This window comes from Daktulosphaira vitifoliae, unplaced genomic scaffold (genome assembly GCF_025091365.1).
Source record: "Daktulosphaira vitifoliae isolate Bord-2020 unplaced genomic scaffold, ASM2509136v1 Scaffold_3, whole genome shotgun sequence".
Classification (NCBI taxonomy): domain Eukaryota; kingdom Metazoa; phylum Arthropoda; class Insecta; order Hemiptera; family Phylloxeridae; genus Daktulosphaira; species Daktulosphaira vitifoliae.
In genome coordinates this window covers 25,222,424-25,236,296 of record NW_026099574.1, presented here as the reverse complement: position 1 = coordinate 25,236,296, position 13,873 = coordinate 25,222,424, and the positions used below count along the sequence as shown (strand labels likewise).

At 22.5% G+C, this 13,873-nt stretch overlaps 1 long non-coding RNA gene across 1 annotated transcript; it reads right to left on the bottom strand.

Moving 5' to 3' along the window:
• Positions 1-11,594: 11,594 nt before the first annotated feature.
• Positions 11,595-13,167, bottom strand: LOC126901811 (uncharacterized). Its single transcript, XR_007703128.1, has 3 exons — positions 13,055-13,167; positions 12,385-12,461; positions 11,595-11,660 (listed from the first exon to the last, which is right to left on the bottom strand). It is a non-coding gene; the product is annotated as an uncharacterized LOC126901811 (long non-coding RNA).
• Between the last annotated feature and the right edge of the window lie 706 nt (positions 13,168-13,873).

The following is a 13,873-nucleotide window of genomic DNA, read 5'->3' as shown; positions in this document are numbered from 1 at the left end:
TACTTTACGATAGTATAATGACGTAAATATTAAATTGTACGCAAAAAAAATATTTTTCATAAATGTGTGTCATTAACTTTTTTTGCCAGATTTGCTATTTTACAGAGATTTGTGCAGTCTACTATGAATTTTATTAAAGAAATTTTTTTTTTATTCACTAAAAATATAATTTATATTTGACTGAGAAAATTTTAAATGTACTCTAAAATAACGATAAACAGTTTTCAATTATTTTTTTCTTATCGATATATTTTTATTTTTAGTTAATAAAATATTTACAAAAAGCGACGGAATTTGTTTGATCATTAATAAGTGAATAAATTCAAATATTTAAACATGAACTTTATCAATATTCTTTTTAAAAGAAAATGTATAAGACTAAAATATCAGTTTGTTATTTTTACAGTTCCTAATAAAAATATCCACCTTGGAAACTGAAATACAAAATGGAAGAGTGTGTTTGTAAATATATGAAATTTAATTTAATATAACATCATTTTTTTTTTTTTTTGTGTATTCTTTTATTTAGTGTAACAGTAAAATGTAATACATTTTTAACGAAATAGTTTTGATCTTTGTAAATTTCAATGTTTTTATTTTGTTATTATCTTGGGAAAATAATTTAAAGTATACCCTTTTGTTTATAAAGCATATATAATTGATTTCACAATATACATTTTTCGACTTCATCATGTTATTCAAATCATATAATTAAAGTAACATGAGTACTAAAAAAAATTAAAACAAAATTATAGATTTAAAATATCTTGTAGTACGAGGTAATACGAGGGTAAGGATTTTGGAACACCTTAATGAGTAATTAGCATACTTCAATATACTATTAGTATAATAATTCATTCTTTTAAAGCAAGCCACTCGATTTCTCTTAAAATAATAATTATGTAAATAATTTATTTTTGGTATTCTTTAGTTTCATATATTTTCCGATTTATCAGTTATTAGTTAATATATCCCTTTTATCTTGTTAGAGAGTCAGCTATATTTTTTTAAACAGCAACAACATGTTAAATTAACTTATAAAGAAGAAAATGATCTAATTAAGAAAATTACAAAAGGAACTTTTGATCCATCATTTCGGAAGTATTTATCATTTTAAAATATAGTCTGAAGGTAAGGCGCAGGTATGACAATATTTATTATAAGACATTTATCAGCCGCAACTCTCCTCCCGCCTAAGTGTATTGAAATATTAATGTATGTTGTCATATAAAAAAATAAAGTTGACACCTTTATAAGATATGAGGGATAAATTAAACAAGTAATTAATAACTAGTTGATCGAAAAATATATGAAACCAAAAAGTATTATTCTTAACATAATTATTATTTTAAGAGAAATCGTATGTTTGAGAATTAAAAGAATCATATTGTAAAGTAGCTATTATACTGATTTCAAATGATAAGTGATAAAAATAACAACGCATGTGTGTCATCTCCAGTCATTACTGTAAAATATTAATAAGTTCCAAAATACTAGTAAACAATTGTTATCAACCAGTATTCATAATAAACCATATTCTTAATTCGATCATTACCTACTAAATAAACTAACTAATTAAATATGTTATCATCCGTTAGTTCTAAAGAATCCTATAGTATACTAACACGTAGGACTTTTTATATTAAATGTCCATGTAATAGAAGTTATGCTAATTGGACAGTTTTTAATATTCCGCTGCTATGTAGAACTTTTCACGTGTACAGTATACAGAAAAATCCAATGGAAGCCTAATACTGTAAGGAGAATATAAAAGTAAATTTGATCACATTTTTCGTTGCGAAATTGGTAAGAACAATTCAATTGAAGTTTGAAACAAAAACATCCAATTTAATTGAACTGAAAAACCAATTAAAAAATAAATCTTGCAAATTTAAAGTTATTTTTCTTATATTAATACCATTTATCAATGCAATAATTTTATTATTTAATAAAGTAATTTTAAAATAGAAAAACAAGTTTTCGAGTCAGTAAAACTTTTGAATAGACTTAAGCCAATGTGTTATCTTTATCTCCTTTAAGTTGCAAGTTATTATTTTGAATATTGAAAACGTCATTTAATTATAGAAATACTCTGATACGTCAGTCAATTAATTATATGATTTTATGTTAATTTAAACTTTGTCTGACTTTATTTATTAAGTAACTGTAAGTCTGAGATAAAATTGTCAATAGTTATAGAATTATATTTTATAAAGGTTATTTATTATTCTATATAAATTAAATATCATTCTTCATTATTATTATCATTTAAGTTAACTCTCGAGATTCAAAATTATTATAATTGATGACAACTCATTATGACACTTCATTTTATTAACACAAAAATGTGCCTTCATATAAAATTTAATTACTTCTAAATAACCTTTTCTAGAAATTAATGAAAAGATAAACAGTTTTAAAGTAATAGGCATCTATTCTCATTAATAAAATAATATTTTTCATCATTGTTGTTTAAATTGATTTTGTAGTAACTTTTTTAATTAAAAAACACGAGTTAATGAATAAACCTTTAATTATTTTTCACAATCGAGTAATATTATTCAAAATAATGATTAATAATCTTCGATTTGTTTTCAAAAAAATGCTTAAATTACATAAATTACATGTTTTTATCTGCAAGATTTCAGGCAATTAGATAAATAAAACTTGACGTTTGTCGGGTTTGACTCCTTTTCATTGCCCTTTCTCCCGACCACACTTGTCTACTACATTCGTCGTTTAGTTGGTACATCTAAGTGTGACTGAGATGGTAAAATCGGAATCAAAAACTTTATAATTGAAAAGAAGAGGTTTTCGTTTTGTGCACAGAAATGGATTGAATGAAACGTACAAAAGGGTTGTTTTATTGAAGTTTATCGTGGAAACGACACTGAGTTACGAGCAACCAGCGATGATAGTAGTATGGGAGGAAGAAGTAGAATGTAAACGAAATAAATGAATTCATTTGTTATTCAATGTGGGAGGGGTGATGGTTGGCTGTCATTTTGGACTGGTAAAAGTAGAGAGGAAGTGTTGTAGCTGTAGCTAAGATTAATGAATCTATCTTATGAGGAGAATATCGATAGAAGAGTAAAAAATTAGTTAAGTATTTTTATATGCAATCAAAATAGTCAAATTGTCCATTTTTTAAATTACTATAATTTTTAATAAATTAATTTTTAAGTTCCCAAAGCAAGAAATATTTTTAAGAAATTTCAACAATTTCGTAATTTAAAAGATACATTTTTTTTAATTATGAGATAATTATTATAAATGACAAAATGTTGAATTTTGAAAACACAAACGTTGTGATTCTAGTGTAGATAATTAAATTTACGAATATAATCGAATTTTGTGTTTTATAATCATTTTTAGTACTCTTGGAATCTTAACGTACGAATGCCTCGATACAAATGTATTAAGTTCATATTCTTATATAATACTAAAAATTGTGTTGCGGTGCAAAAATTAATATTTAATTTAAGTGAATTATAGTTTTTATTATGCAAAGTTAAAGAAAAATTTATTGCTATCTTTTTTTAACATTTATTTAGTTTTAATTAGAAGCAATCATAACATTTGGTGAGCTTTCTTAGTGTTCTTAATATAAATTAATGATAATCCTCTCCTTTAAATTTAAGTATATGTAATCTATTTTTACGTTGTGTTAGAAGACAATTTCAAGGTTAACATCGAGCTTCTCTCTAATCTCTTTCTTGGGACACATGTTGACTAAATGCAGTTCAGTAGAAATCTCTTTCAAATGTTTATCCATAAATAATAGCTGGTAATATTTGGGTTCTATAGATGTACAGTAAGAGGGGAAACAGGTCAGTTGTTATAAACAATAAGAACAATAGAAACTCGTTTCCTTACTTACTGAACACTCTATATAAAGTTGAATGTTTATGAAAAAAATAATTTAGAAAATGACCCTATTGAAGTGATATTTATGTATCCGAATGTATATCAATCAATTTCAGTAAAGAAAATTAAATATTAAATTATTAGTTTAAAAAATTCCACGTGTGACCCTTTATTTTAATTAATAATCTTTTAATTATTTTATAACTATTAAATAAAAGTAGTTTTTCAATTATTTGTTACAAAATTCAAAATGTTTAACACAATATTTTATGCTACATTACTTAATCTAAAAATTATTTTTTATATAATATTTAATATTTTAGTTTTACTTTAAGTTTATAACTAAATGCCTCACTTGATATAAAAAAAAAAGCAATTCTGTCTATTTCTTTTGATTTACTTTTATTTTCGCTCTTATATTTATATTTTTACATAGTGTTTTTCAAAGTTTAAATTTTATTTTTTATGTTTCTATAGAAGCTTTAGAAGGTAATATCATTTTTTAATGAATTCAAAGAAATTCGCCGCAAAGAAAAGATTTATCTGAAAATATACCATTTTTACATTACTCTATAACGATAATAATAATAAAATCCTCTCAACTACTTTTTAATGAGATTAAGCAAAAGAAAAATAGATATAGCAAACCTTAGACTTTTTTCTATGGTACTCTTTACATAAGTGGCTTGAACTTACAAACAAATTTAATTTAGAAACAAAGTTTTATTATATTAATTAAAATAAGGATTTTCCTACGTTGTTTTTAGTTTTAATAATATTATATATTTGATTTAAACAGCGTAACAATTTTGTATTATGGAAATCAATGTAATTAAGGACTATTCAGCAAAATGTCAGTGAATGCGACTGAACTTATGATTTATACAATTTATTGGTTTGTCCATTAATTATTAAAATTACATTTTCGCTTCTGTAGATGAAGCAGTCATTTGCAATTAAGAAAATACCAACCCAATACACCATTATTTTGTTTTCATTAATTTATTGAAATCATAAAATGCGTCCTTTTGACTTATATTATGTGATTATACAGAAACAAAATATGCTGGCCAATAAATTATGTAACATTTAAAACATACTGAATATTCAAGCCATTTATAACTCTAATATGTAAAAGTTTAATTTAATATATTTTAACAATTGTCATGCAGTACAGTACAGTACAACTTTTATACAGCTTTACCTATTTATAATGTTTCAAAATATAATAAAGTATCTGATAAGTTTATTATTAAAATGTTCAATTAGAAGCATAAAACATATATTATACTTGCTCCAATAAATATATTATATTTATCTTTAATCATAATATTTTGTAAATTTCACATAAGATAAAATGTTTTTCTTTTAATCATTTTATATGAATCGAAGTGGATATTTACTAAAATTTTAATATATTATAAACACCCTAAATATTTTATCATATTTTCACCTTAAGATTTAAATAGAACTTAAAAATCCATATAGGTCTGGTTTGAAAAAAAAGTAATTGAGTTAATCTTACACGTTTAAAATTTTTGCTTTTATTTTATAACTGGAAGAGCTAAACATTTTATTTTGTGGATATTAATTCCAATTAAAATTGATTAACTTTAGTCTTACATAAATAATGACTTACGTGTGACTAAAAGATTAATGATTAATTTAGTATTATAAGCTATTGAAACAGAAATTATTCATAGAAAGAAATTAGGATATGATGAAATAAAGATAAAATTTTCATTATCATTAAATTGTGATTATGATATTTATAATAATATTTAGACGAAAGAATTAGTTCACGTATAATTAATAATTTTAAGATTCATAATTAGTTTATCAACAATTCACGATTTATATAATTTTTCAATATAATAAATTTTAACAAAAAAATTTAATACATTTAATTTAAATAAGTCATTGGGTAGGTTAAAATATAATTACAAGTAATTTAACGGGAGATGTATATTAACAGCTAAGGATACCTGTAATTTTAAAGTAATTTCCAATCAGGTAAATTATAAAATTATTTCTTAAAAATCGATTCAACAAGAACCTCTATAAAAAATGCTTGCTATAAGATCATTTAAATATTTTTTATTCATATGATTATAATAAAAGTTATTATAGAATAAAAAAAAAATTATTTATATAAGATACTTTTAGTTACATATTGTACCTAAATTATTAACTATATAATACTTTTTAAGTTCATCCCTTATACCTTATAAGGGTATCAACATTGCGCTTTCAAATGGGAACACAAATTTAATAATATTTTTGGGTTTTTTTAATAGTAGATAGTGTTAAAATTTTTAATGTATCTTCATCCGTTTTATAGATATAACACTTTAAAGTTTCAATTTTTTGAGTTGATATATATATATAATATACGAGGCCCTAAATTGAACGATCGATAATTGTTTTTTTATGAAGCCGTCATTGATAGATACGCAGCGTTTGTTATCTTGACTTAATCGACAGATATGCTTAAAGTATGGTAGTTTAAGACATAATGTTGCGAGTTAACATTTATAAATACTTCAACTAGCAAAACAGAAAGCGTATCGGTCATAATTTACATTAAACGCTACGTATCTGAAAATGGTAACGTTGTAAAAGTAATTAGCTACCGATTAATTTGAGTTTTCATAGTCAAAATATGTGTTCCCATTTGAGAAGACAAAGTTTACACCCTAACAAGGTATAAATTTAAACTTAAAAAATATTCATAGTTAATAATTTGAAAACAATATGTAACCATAAGAAGTCATAAAATTTAATTTTAATTTTAGGAGTGATTCAGTGGGTTATGATAAAAAATATCAACCTGTATACTCGTATAATCTATATTTTTAAAAAACTAAACTTCATTGAAAATAATTTTTTTATTGTTTTTTTTTTTAATTTATTTATTTATAAAAAGAACAATTTTTTGTAAATATTTTTATTAGAAACCCTATTTATTTCAATCAAAAACTATAAGCATTCATAATAAATTCTACTAATAAATCAACTATTAAGTCTCGAGAAGTTTTGTCAGTGTGTAGCATATAAAAAATTATAAAAGACCTATTTATAAGAGAAGAATACATTACGTTATTCATTTTAATTAAATATTAATAAAAGGAATGCGACCATCATTGGAAATATATTTAGTGAAAAGATAAAAAATATAATATATTTGGACAAATTGTACGAAAAGGTGAAGAAAATACGATCTTCATTATAGGCGCAACGAAAATAAAATTTATGTTAACTACATATTTCTTCTACTAAAAATTATTTTTGTAATACAAAAGGAATAATTTTATCAATTTTCTGAGGTACTTATTTGTATACAGGATGGCTGCTAAGGCACCAAATCCCAATTAATTATTGTGTTCATCATGTTACTATATATCGATATATCCAATACTTGTCTAAAAATACACTGCAATTAATTGTTTTCCTATATAAACAAGGGCGTTTTCAGAAATTTTTCGTAGATAGGTAAAATATTTTTTGAAACATTTAGATTTACTATCCGCTCAACATATCCAGCGTTGAAGGTGTATGACTGGGGTCCTCAAACAAAGTACCTCAACTTTTTGGAATCTTCACAATAAGCGCAATATATTAGAGCTTAGTTAAAGAATTAGTTTTCCAAAAAAATTAAAAACATATGTGTTATTGTGTATATACTTGTCTAGTATATTTTTAAGATAGGGAGAAAATATAATTAAAACAGAAAAAAATTATAATTAAGTGATATTTTGGTAGTTTTATGTTGAAAAAAGTAAATCTTTATAAATTATATAAATAAAAAATCAAATCTACTTGTCATTAACATATAAAAATAATATTTTTCATCCTGGCAATAATAATACAATTAAATAAAATATTGTATAATACACCCAAACCAACGATTGTGAAAATTGAGCAAAAGTTCAAGGTGTGACAACTGCTTCCTTTGCCCTCCTATGGACGCCTATATATATAAATACATTATAATTTTAATGGGGTCAAAAATTCAAATTATTTCACAATATAATTTATCTTACAGCTCTTAATTCTATTGATAATTTTCATATTAATTAAAAAATATAATTCACATTTAACTTTCACAAAATGTTATTTCGTATTTTAAAAAATTTTGCTATTACTAAATTAATTATGTATTGACATGATAACTTAAATAAAGATAGAATTTATTAATCAATCAAATTAATTGATTAATTTAAAAGATCAAATCCAACTTTTTGACCATAATGATAAGAATTATAACAAGAGTAAGTTCTTAAATTAACTGAAAATAATGACTGACTAAAAAAAAATTGTATTAAATTTGGTTTTTATCAATTGAAATAAAAAAAATCTAAAGTAAATTAACTGTATTATACATTTTTTAATTAAATTATTTCCTTAAACATTAATTTCAATTCTACATGGGTAGATCATGGCCTAAACTTAAATTATACCTTTTAATATAATCCACTTATAACTAAATACATTTTCTAAAACGATGAGAGATATAGTCATTCACCAGATAAATATTGTATAAACCTAAATGATACTAATTTATTTATTACATAATCAAGCTTAAACTTAAATCTTAATGAACTTATTTAAGATTGACCCCTAGAATTACAATACCAAATATATTCCGAGTAGTTTATTTGAAATAAAATTTAATACTAATGAAAAGAAACACTTTTTTACTGATGATTTTACATTATTGTCATTATTATTTTTTTAAATATATCAAATATATTTCATTGTGTTTTATTAAAATAAAATAAAGAAACTGATATTTCAAAATTAATTCATTTATTGTTGTTATGAAGTTATTAAAAAAATCATGTGAATACTATACAGTTAAATAATGTACGATTACTTTTAATTAAAATACAATTGAATAATTATAAACACATCTTGATTCAATATATGTTTAGTTTGAGTTCATTGAACACATTAAGAATAGTTTCCTTAAAATGAAGCTCACAACACATGTAATTAGTTTACGAATTTAGTTTTAAAACGTTGTCAAATGACCATGACCGTTCCGGAATTATAATGACGACCTTGATGATGACTGGCTTTGATTGATTAAGAGAGAATGTCTGAAAAGAAGATTGATGTAGTCAGTAGCTACAGACTACTTGAAAAAAAAATAATAGAAAAATTAGATACTAGTTTTAAATAACATACATATGATTAAAGTACACGTATGTATCATAAATAACGAATGAAAACTGAAATTTCGTTACAGTTATATGAAAATAACAAATTATAATCTCATTGAATTCATTTTTTTGAAAAATATTGAATAAATTAGAAATTGCAACGAAGATTACAAAAATAGGTAAAATTTGACATTTTAGCTTCTATGCGAAGCTAGAAGCTAGATAATTTTTTATAACTTGTTTTTATTATATTTTACATTAGTATAAAATAGTCTGAAGTGGCCAACAAATAAAAAAATTATCTATTTAGCTTCATATGATTCGATGAAGCTAAGTTAAAGATATAGTCTATTTCAAATAAAAGTTAACCATTATCCAATTTAATGTTTTCGACTTGAAAAACGTTTAAGAGTTATATTTATATTAGCTAAATTTATATTTTATGGCTAAATTGAGCCCAATTATAAGACTACAAAAAAATGAACAAGCTATCGAAATTTAAAGAAGATTGTGAAATATTTAATTAAATAAAAACATTTGTTCACTAGTATGTTATGATATTTTTGTTATTATGTGACATTAACTAAATATATGATAATTAATTTTTCATTATAAAATTTCAAGTTTGATTAAATATACTTGAATAAATTATTTATTTTTATTTTCTTTTTTGAGATTATATTCTCCGTAATAACCTGCAAAAAGAATATTCCAGTTACCAGGAAAATTCTTTCGATATTTCACTATATGTGTTTATATAATATATAAATTAATAAACACATATCATATTATGCAGAGTGATTTATTTATTATGAACACTTAATTAATCGAAAAATCAATATATTATTGAGAACTTTATTTTTTTTGTTTCTTTTAGGTACATGTTTTAATTTCAATTTATTAATCTTTTAGTATTTTTTATGTTCATTCCTTATACATTATAAAGAAGTTAAATTAATTTTTTTTAAAAGTAACACGCATAATTAATTAAATTATTAAATATACAAAAGAAAATTATTGGTTAATAACAACTTTTGGACCAGTATTTCGGAATTCATTAACGTTTTTAAGTGATGGGTGGAATTGAGTAAAGGGTATTGTTATTTTTATCACTAGTCATTTCCCAGTTGTACTAGACCTCCCTAGGTATAAAATATCAATAAATAATATTATAATATTTTCTATTTTAATTTTTTTTTCAATTATCTATATTTTAAGTCAAACAGTACAGACAAAGGTAAAGGGGTAATTACCATTAAACCCCTTTCTTTTTACAAAAAATATATTTAAATGTTAGTTATCAATATTTTTAGAGAGAATTTTCGTAACTTTAAATGTCAATAAAATAAGTGTATTAAAAATAAAGGGGTTGCCCTTTCCAAAATAATGCTCTAGTTACTAAGACGAAGGTCAGAATAATTAAACTAAAAAAGTTAACTTTCTTTTCTTTTTTTGTTAAATCCATACTTAGAATTATGATACACGTTTGCAATAATTCACCAATTATTTCTTAAAAATAAACACTATTTATGGATTTGCATAGAAAAATTTATGATAGTAATTTAAATTACTGTCAGATACTGACTACTGGGTTATTCACTATTTAAAAATCTCATTATATAATAAAATAATAATAAATTAGTCAATGCTGAAAAAATTACTAAACGATGAGCTTTTTTCTTATGTCCACTTCCATAGTTATTAATAAGATATATTGCTTTGTGCATCTCAATTTTATGTTAGTTTATAATGTTTTCACTAATAACAAGTCATTAAAATTTTTTTTTTAGTTAAATTTTTTAATGCATTTTCTTTATACTCTATAAAGTTATTTATGATTTATAGGGATTGCTAAAGGTGAAATATTTATATTGTTATTTTTATCACTAGTCATTTCCCAAATGTACTCTTCATCCCACCTAGGTGTAAAAATATCAACAATTTCCAAAATACGACTCCAAAAGTTATTATGGATCAGACATTTTCTTAATTAGATTCTAAATTAAATTAAAAAATCAAAGTTGGTACGCATATAATTTATAAGGGATGAACATAAAAAATACTTTATGAATGATTAATTGAGATAAACATTGAACTAAAAGAAACTAATAAAAAAAAAAATTAATATTATTCTAATTTGTCGATTAATTAAGTGGTTTATGATAAGTGAATCTGTATTGTTTGTTCCAACTATGCCGCATTCCCCTCATTGTTCCACGACCCCACTGCGCTGTTTTTATTAAATTAGAATAAATATTTCGTTTTGTTTTTAAATTGTTCACTAAAATCAATCTTGTATTTGTTGTTATATTTTCAAAAACTATAACTTTTTCATAAAAAAATACTTTTTATAAAATAAAATAAATAAGCATTTTTTGTTAAATGATTTTTTATTTATTATTAACTTTACAGGCAATAGCCCAAAAAATACAATATGTATTTGACAGCAAATTAATCAACTTAAAATTATCAAATAACTTAAAAATGTGTAACTTAACATAATATAACTTCACATTATAAACAAAATTAAACTTAGTAAAGAAAAAAAGAGAGATTTTGATTCCTACTTGATATAATACCTGACTTGTCTTAAATTCTGTAATAGTGTTTAGATGGAAAATGATAAATCTAAAACACATAACTCAAAATTTACACTATTTTTATGTAATAGTTACTATTGATACGTTAATTAATTTAATTGTACATTATGCAATTATGTTTTGGATAATTTTTTTGTTATTTTATCTGCCACAATATCTTGTTTACACAAAATTGTATAATTTGTTAATTTTCGTAATGTATTAAATAGGGGACAAGTGAGGTAAATGTAAACGAAAGGAGGAATTTTAAATTAATTTTTTCTCTTCGAATATTTAGTAGATTTTATTTTAGATTGAAAAGTTTTGATCTTTGTATGAGTTCATACTCAAGTATCATATTAAATGAAAGTTTGAAATAAAAACTTATACGTTTATATCAAAAAACATTCATTATTCCAATCGTTTAGTATTACTTCACCTTACTCTAATGTAAAATGTATTGTACTCTAAAATAATTTATATACAAAACTCTCTACATTTAGAAAATAAAATAAAAAAACTTTGTTTCTATTATTATTTAATAATATTTCTCTTTTATTTCTACCGTATTATTTAAAAAAATATTAGTTGATTACAACTTCTTAAATAGTCTATTCTATAGAAATTTGACGAAGCAAGTAAATTTACAGACGTAAACTGTGATATCGTAACAAAAAAAATACATGAACAATTAAGATTCAAGCATAAATCCAATTGCTTGGCTTAACCGCGTTAGAATATAAAAAGGATAATCTACATTAAATTGTACTTACTCATATGATATTTTATCCAACAACGCTGCTCCCCATTTGTATTGCCGTCATAATTGATCAATGTCAATTACATTGTGCTAGAAGAAATTAAACAAAAATACTAGAAAAGTTTCACAGACTGATAAATATATTAATAATTTTTATCCACGTAATCATTCATTTAAAGTTTTAAAATATATCAAAATAATTCATACACAGTCTTCAAACATTAGGCGCTTATTTTCATAAAATGGTAACTATATGGATAATTTTTTTAGTGTCAATTATTTATTGATTTGACAATAATTATATTAATTTTAGCTTCATCTCTTATTCGCTATAAAAGTGTAATGAATGAATTTATTTGTAACATCCCTTATCTTTATTGTAAATGTGAATTAAAGTTATTATGTGATAATGAAAAATGTTATTTAAATGAAAAACAAATTATAGGAAAAAATATATATCTTTACTAATTAAATTAAAAAAAATTTTTTTTTATTAAACTGTCTACAAACTATAAATTATTTTCTGAAATTTTTCGAAACTTTCGTTTATTGTTTTTTTACTTTAATATATTATGATAATTATGAATCTACACATGATTTTGTACAAGATTTATCGAGTTGAAACCATTTAAAGTGTCACGAAAACTTTTAACAAATGTCTGTATATTTTCTAAAATATTTACCTTTATTTACGAACAAAGGATTAAGTAAGCCCTGTATTAATGTTTAAACTTTTAAATTAGTTTAAATCTTTTTATGTCAATTCACATTATTATCAGAGTTACTTTGACATGGCATACATCCATTGTTTTGCGAATTTTTGTGGACTTTAGAATAAAATATAATGAAAATTTTTCTGTAAAAAGATAATAGTTCTGAAACGATTGTGATAATAATTATCATAATAATTGCAAAACAACAAAATAAAATTTAATTTATATAAATAGAAAAGTATACTTTTCTATTCATGTATAATATCAACGTTGTATAATTAAACATCGTTTATGTATTACTTTTTTTTATTAATTTATGATTTAAATAAACAACATTGCTATAATATAAAAATAGCTATTAAATTACTGATGAAGTAATGTAGAAATGATATCTAAACAAATACTTTTATGTAATTTTGTATTATACTAACTATTCTGAAAAGAAAATTCACAAGTTTTGAAAATTATTCCTTATTTGCTTAATCAGTTAATTTAAATATGAATAAATAAAAATAAATTTGAAAAATTTGAAAAAAATTCAATTTATACCTTAAAAACTAAACTATCCATTTAAATACTTTTTAGCTTTTTACATTTTTATTTTCTTATAATTCTTTATTACAAATTCTTTAACTTTCCACAGCAAAACATTCAATTTATGAGATTCAAAGAAAAATATTTCTTTTAATATTATCTTCATTTATTATTTTATTGTCATTGTGATTGTTTTTTTATTTTCTTGAAAATGAAATAAATGAATAATTGTTACTTTAATATTATAAATTGCTT